Consider the following 7,834-nt stretch of genomic DNA (forward strand, 5'->3'; position numbering starts at 1 on the left):
GGCGCTATACCGTCGAGTGCGACATATTTCTATTGAGTCTTTAATAGTCTATTTGTGTATAGTGTATCGTGCGGTTAGAATTCTATAGTGACCAGCATCTCCAACACTTTCTCGTATTAGCTAGAGTTCTTATCCAGGCTGGGCCGACCGCATGGCGCTTTCACCCGAGGAGACCTAGGCGAGAACCGTATGGACATGTACACTGGATTAATCTACCCGACGACTACATAGCCCTTTGCGGCTGGAATATATTTGCTTTGGTCCTATGATTTATGGAGCGGATAATCGCCGACGCCTGCACGTGTTGGATTTACCCCGAGAGGAGTCAAGTCGAGTCGGCGCTCAGAGAGCCTGAGGCCGCCTAGCTTTCTTCACTGTAGAGCTACAGTCTACAAGAGAACCAAGCTGTATTCGTCTGTGGATCAAGAGACTACTGCACCGGCTTCTGTACCTGAAGTCTCCCTAGTCATCGTTGACCAGACGTCCTACTACCGACAGATATTCTACCCCCTTGCTGGCTTACAACCAGTGGGAACCCCTTCCAGTATCCCGCTATCACTAGTGCACCATAGATATAATTCCCTAAGATTCAGGTTGTATAATTACCTCCTGCGTAACCAGAGAATGGACATTCGTTATTGATTTGCCTACGCATACTCCTTTGCCTTACAAGTGCATTCAAAGAATAATGTAAAGTATCCTATGTACCTTTTGCTCCATTAAATACTTGATTAATACCTTTGACTGGAACCGATTTCATTGTGGGAAGTGTTCATCATATTCATATATCGTGTACTGTATGGCCAGTAATTAAAGTACATAAAGCGGTAGTGGTTTAATGATACCATACTTATCAATACAGTCAGGGAATTGTACCCCTCAGTTACAATAAGGTTATGTTATAGTGTTGTAATCAGAATGGAGGCAGAAACAGGGGGCTGCTCCAGTCTCTGCTAGAAGGGAGTCAGAATGACAGGGGCCTCTGGGCTGTACAGGAATGTGTGGGGAGCTCGCGGCACTGGCCTGGACGGAGGAGCCTGCAGGGTTGAACTCATGCAGTCTGGAGGCAGAGAACTAGTGTACATTGTAATGATGTGTGAATCAGTATTGTTATGATTGTGATGTAAATGATTGTGTGTGTATATCTGTATGTATATATAGCCGTATAACCTATTTTTCACATGTAATAATTATGGAAACATATATACTGTAGGTATAAAGGTATAGATATGTATAATGCTATATTGATTATATGTTTCATCGGCAAATTATATGTTTCTGCTTAAGAATGATTTGCTTGGTCAGTACAGATGTGTCTGTAAGAGCAACATGTAGAAAGGGAGTTAACTATAAAAATGTGGCCTTGGCAGGCAGGGCCTCTTTCCTTGAAGAAGGGATTTTACCCACAGAAGGCCTTGCCTATCCTGCCTGCATTTTTACTGCCTGTTCCGTACTGATCCGTCTGTCTTTCTTACTGATAGTGTGAGGCAGAACGAGAGGCCCCAAGCAAGGGGAGGTAATGGCGGGAATGTGAAGGCCCAGAGAAGGCAGCCCTAGTCAGAGGGGGCATTGTATTCTTGTGTATTCTTATGAATTACTTGATTTGATAATGTAACGACAAAGTAACAAATAACTGAAGGAGGGAGATGACACGTACTGTAAAATGATTGGAAGCTATGTACTGATGATGGCGTGTCGTGACAAACCTTATAAAAAGGCTGGCTGGCTAGAAACAGGCAGATTTTTGGATGTTGCATTCTGACATGTTTTAGATGAACTTTTTGTACTTGTAAGCCTGATTGTGCATTTATTGTAATCTTGTATTTTTAAAATAAAACCTTTTGGAACCTACTTCGTGTAAATCCTTCTGACCATCCTGGTAAGCATTAAAATATGTTGCACTTGTAACTTTACCAATTTTTTTGCATGATGAAGGAGGATCGGCAGAAACACTGCCCCGTGATGTTTATGATGTAAAACTCTAGTGGTAATGATCACATATGTCTTTCTTCTCACAGAGACCTAAAAAAGGAAGTAGATAATATGGGCTTATTAAAAAATTATATAGAATCTTGACTCTGGATAATAAGCGTTGTATTGTGACTTCGTAAGAGTAACTCTCTCCTAGTTGCCGTGTGACGGATTAGGGAAATGGATATCATCTGATTAACGACAGTGTCATACTGGTCAGATAAATCCTTCCCGGTGATCAAATAAAATAAGAGATTCCGCAACTTCAATCACTTGACCATGGTCAATGACTGGGGGGGTCGGAACGGTGCATATGCTATCTCTGTCGGTCAGGTGTAACCACAGCATTTTGTATTGGCGCATTGGGTTCTGAATATCAAAGACATTGCAGGACGCTGCTTGATGTCGAGATGAGCGGACCAATGAGTTATGGAGTTATCAATCTGACCTGAGACCTAGCATGGGCATATATCAAATAGTAAGCTTACTTTTACGTGAATGTCAATTTAAATTATAATTAGGGAAGGGAGGGGGTTAAAATGTGTTTTTGTCCTGTGTTACTGTCTGTGAATTAATGAATTAATGAAAATTGTATTTAACAGATTGCAGAATGGGTACAAATAATACAGTACGGCTCAATACACACAATTGTTAACACTATGGTCGCCAAAACCGCCGTACCACGTCTTTCCTCGCCATGCTCATTCTGCCAAAGAAGCCGTACCACGTCTTTGATATCAATATTTCAAAAATCTGTGATCGAAATCATATTTCTCCCCCGGACACTTGAGATCTACTGTTGATCCCCTCTCAACTCTCCAACCGTTCAAGAGCGCCATCTGGTGGCCGATCGGCGGATCGCCCAGAGCGGAAACAAGAAATGGAAGCTGGTGCTCATTTCAATTCGGTCCGATCACTCGGTAATAGTACCAGGACTCGAGCGAGACACAACGGATAGCAATCCCTTACCAATAACTCGATAAACAACATGATTTGGACGTATATACTATTATACAACCTGGAAATGGATCGCATATTTCTACATCCCATAATAGGAATATCTCTGCTCCACGCTCATCGCCCAACGCTATGAGGAAGCTATGGTAAGATTCAGTGTTTTTTTTTAACGTGTTCCATATAAACTGCTCTGATGATCATATCACCCACACTAGATGAATCATCTAACGTTGTCCACGGAATTATAAACGACCCCCCCCCCCCATCCGGTCAACATCACATGATCAGTAGTAACTTCTAGAAGCACGTCCATTTGAAATTTTTTATCTCGCGCAGATTCCTATCAAACTGTATTTCATCATCAATATAATGCATTTGGGGCTATAAATCACGTTCTGGAGAAAGCTGCAGAAAACGATAAAAACATACTTATACTTTAGACCGTATTTTAGTATGAATATCTGAATGAAAAAGTATAACGTTGCTACACCCTGAACAATAGATATAGGACGTTGAATGGGCCATAGTAATGTCAATTTAGCAATACAATTTAAAAAGTTATAGCCCTGCAAAGAAGGGGAACTTCTCCATATTAAATAGGGCTGGCGGAGGATGGTAAATTATGAATTTAAGCCTGGCGATCAAAGTGTTAAGGGGATGCAGACCAGAGAAAGACGTTTGTCTTGTTCCCTACTTCCCTACCCAAGCTTCGGAATGCACGCACCATCACCTACAGGAACATCAAAACAGTCAGTGCACCAGCTCTGACCAACCTGCTAACCATCCACCTGGCCTCAGCTCCCCCCAGCACCCAGGTGGATGGTCTGGCTGCCCACTACAACTCCGCCCTATCCCGCAGCCTGGACTCTCTCGCCCCCATCAAAACCCGGACTGTCACCTACACCCGTCCTGCCCCCTGGTACACCCCTGAACTCCGCTCCCTGGCTGTCGGTCGCCAATTGGAGAGACTCCATACAAGATCTGGCCTCACTGTCCACCTCGAGGCCTACAAGGACCACGTGCAGGCCTACAAGCTAGCTCTCATCAAGGCCAAAACAAACTACTATTCCACCCTCATCGGCAACCAGCAAAACCACCCCAGGACACTCTTCTCCACCATCAACCGGCTACTCCGCCCCCTCGACCCCCCCCGCCCATCTGGTGCCCACGACCTCTGCTCCAGGTTCCATGTCTTTTTCCAGGACAAGGTCAATACCATCTACCAGCAGCTAGCAGTGCCCCCCTCCTCCCCCTCACCTGCTCCTCCCCCTGGGTGCCCCCCCCCCCAATGCAGCCTCTCCTCCTTCTCCCCGGTAAATGGTCCCCAAGTTGTCAAGCTCATAGCCTCAGCCAAAGCCTCCACCTGCTCACTTGACCCCATGCCTACCACCCTGGTCAAGATCTGCCTCCCTGCTCTCTGCCCCACCATGGTCAACATCATCAACTCCTCATTTGAATCTGGTCTTGTCCCCCCCTGCTTCAAAACAGCCTCCGTCACCCCCATCATTAAGAAACCCGGCCTCGACCCAGACGAGCTAAACAACTTCCGTCCGATCTCCAACCTTCCTTTCCTTAGCAAAATCTTGGAAAGAGCAGTGGCCGCCCAACTCCAACAATACATGTCCAACCATGAGCTCTATGAGCCTTTTCAATCCGGCTTCAGAACTCAACACAGCACAGAGACCGCCCTCATCAAAATTACCAACGACCTCCTCCTTGCAGCTGACTCTGGCCACATAAGCATCCTCATCCTCCTTGACCTTTCTGCAGCATTCGACACAGTCTCCCACTCCATCCTCCTCAACCGCCTATCCAACAACCTCGGCATCACTGGCTCAGCACTCTCCTGGTTTCAATCCTACCTCACCACCCGGACACAGTTCATCACCATCGGCGACTCCAGTTCCACCCCGGCCCCAGTCAACCAAGGCGTCCCACAAGGCTCCGTACTTGGCCCAATCCTATTCACCATCTACATGCTCCCCCTTGGTCAGATCATCCGCCGCCACGGCCTCAACTTCCACTCCTATGCCGACGACACTCAACTCTACCTCTCCACCAAACCATCCACCCATCTCCCCCCACACTCCCTTATCAACTGCCTGCACGAAATAAAAACCTGGATGTCATCAAATTTCCTCAAGCTCAACAACAATAAAACCGAGCTCATGGTTGTGGCACCCAAGGCCCTGCTCCGGAAGGTTGGGGATCTCACCCTCAACATTGACGGCTGCTCCATCTCCCCATCCCCTAAGGTCCGCAACCTGGGCGTTATCCTGGACTCCACCCTTTCCTATCAATCCCATGTAAATTCCCTCACCAAATCCGCCTTCTTTCACCTCCGAAACATTTCCAGACTCCGACCATCACTTTCCGACACCACAGCTGAGACCCTCATCCACGCCTTCGTCACCTCCCGCCTGGACTACTGCAACGGGGTCCTGTCCGGGGTCCCAAGCAAAACCCTGGACAGGCTCCAGTATGTTCAAAATTCAGCTGCCAGGGTTCTAACCCGCACCAAACCCTGGCAGCACATCACCCCCATCCTCATCCAGCTCCACTGGCTCCCCATCAAATCCCGCATTACCTACAAAACCCTCCTGCTCACCTACAAATCCCTTCACGCCCTGGCACCTCAGTACCTCACTGACCTCCTCCACCCCTACACTCAGTCACGGTCCCTGCGATCCACGGACACTGGTCAGCTCTCCATCCCCCGAACCAGACTGCGGACGTTCGGGGACAGAGCTTTCAGTGTGGCAGCTCCCACCCTCTGGAACTCCCTCCCCGCAGAACTCCGCACCACCCCAACTCTGGACTCATTTAAAAAACTGCTCAAAACCCACCTCTTCAACCTGGCCTTCAACCCCTAACTTTCTCACTTTATATGTATGTGTTGTGTCTGTCCACTATGTTTGTTGACTTGTTATCTCCCCCCCCCTTATGTAAAGCGACCTTGGGTCCTCTGAAAGGCGCTATATAAAACGAAGTATTATTATTATTATTATTATTGTTTACATCAGGGTCCCCCATTTTCAATTCATAGTGACATGTATGACATGCACAACATATATGACATCATGACATTTATGGCATAGGGACATACATGGCATACAGTACAGGTATATAGTACTGTTACATTTGTGACATATATGATATGCAAATATACAGTACTGTTACCCATAGATCCTGACAGAGTATATACATATGATGGGGAGGGGACTGTACATTAGGATGGGGTGGGTGGGTGGGTGGGAGAGAAATATACATACGGTGGGGAGAGAATATATACATTACATACGGTGGGGAGGGGACTGTCTATTAGGTGGGGGTGGGGCTGTATGTATGTATGTATGTATGTATCAGGCCACGTGAGCGGATCGGCGCGGCCGAGAAATCCGCTCTTCGCTCTTTAAAGCTTGGTCCGCTCCGCTAATCGCTCATGTTGACCCCGCCCCCAAGTCGCTCTCCGCTCCCTCACCGCTCACCTTGAATCGAGCGCTCCCCGCTCCCCGCTCCCCGCGCCAGATCGCTCGGCTTTTTTTTTTTTGGAGCATGGTGTAAATTAGCTCAAACTACAACAGTCTACACCCCCTGGGCCCCTTAACAATTGTTTGTATTGAGCAGCATTGTAATTGTACCCATTCTGCAATGTTAAATAACGTTGTTTATCCATTCACTAGCTCTATTAAGCGATGATAGTTAGCCAAGCCACAATGCTATGGTCGCTGCCATTAACGTTAGCATGTAAGCTAACGACAACAACAATGGCGTCGATACTTTTCTAACAGGAGTGAGTGAAGGAGGAGGAGTGAAGCCTGAACAGGATATCACAGGTTCACCCTTCTCAATTCTCATTGGTTGAAAATGGCCTTCATGTTTGTACATCGCCATCTGTTGCTTTGGCATTGTACTACATGTATATTATTACATCAGTGTTAAACCACTGTGTGAGCGTCCCGGAGTGGATTGGAGCGGAGGAGAACTCTCGCTCCGGACGTCGCGCCGACCCATTTTAAAACCCACGCCTCGCTCACGTCAAAACCGCCCGCTCCGCTCCCCGCGCCGCTCACGCTCCGATCCGCTCACATGGCCTGGTATGTATGTATGTATGTATGTATGTATGTATGTATGTATGTATGTATGTATGTATGTATGTATGTATGTATGTATGTATGTATGTATGTATGGTATGTATGGTATGTATGGATGTATAAAAGAAAAAAAATACAATAGAAATATGGAAGTATGGAATCAGGGCTGGTGTTCTATCGCCCTGCTCTAAGACAAACTCTAACCTTAACCAACTTCGAAAGAGTGCCTAAACTTAACCGGTGAAAGAAAGAGGCGTCACACGATTGGCGCTACCAGAAATGTCAGTGGCCAATCAGAGCGCAGAACGCGAACGCGGAACTGGAAATCCGTTGGTAAAAGTATTCAGGCGTCGGGGCTGGGATGTGGAGATGCAAGTTTTGACTTTTTATTGCTGTTTTTACCTCAAAGGGAAAACCTCAAACTCTTATGAAGAGGAGAAAAAATACTCAAGATTAGCCACTTGCAGACGGCAGGGTGTGACGTACTGTATATTTTAGTTGATGAAATATTTTTGTTGACTAAATATTTTAGTTGATGAAATATGTTTTCATTTCAGTGTCACAGTATGACATCGATCTCCAAAATAAGAAAAAAAATTAAAATAAAATGTGGGGCCTCTAGTGACGAGGGGCCTCCCAATTTTTTTTGGGGCCTCTAGTGATGAGAGGCATCCAAAATAATTAAATAAAAACATTAAAAAAAAATATGTTTTTCTTTTTTTTTGAGGCCCCTCTTCACTAGAGGCCCACGGGCCGTGGCCCGGACGGCCCGGTCGTTAATCAGGCCCTGGTCATAGCTAGAACCATATATT

Source organism: Notolepis coatsorum (genome assembly GCF_963971535.1).
Source record: "Notolepis coatsorum genome assembly, chromosome: 8".
In the NCBI taxonomy this organism is placed as follows: domain Eukaryota; kingdom Metazoa; phylum Chordata; class Actinopteri; order Aulopiformes; family Paralepididae; genus Notolepis; species Notolepis coatsorum.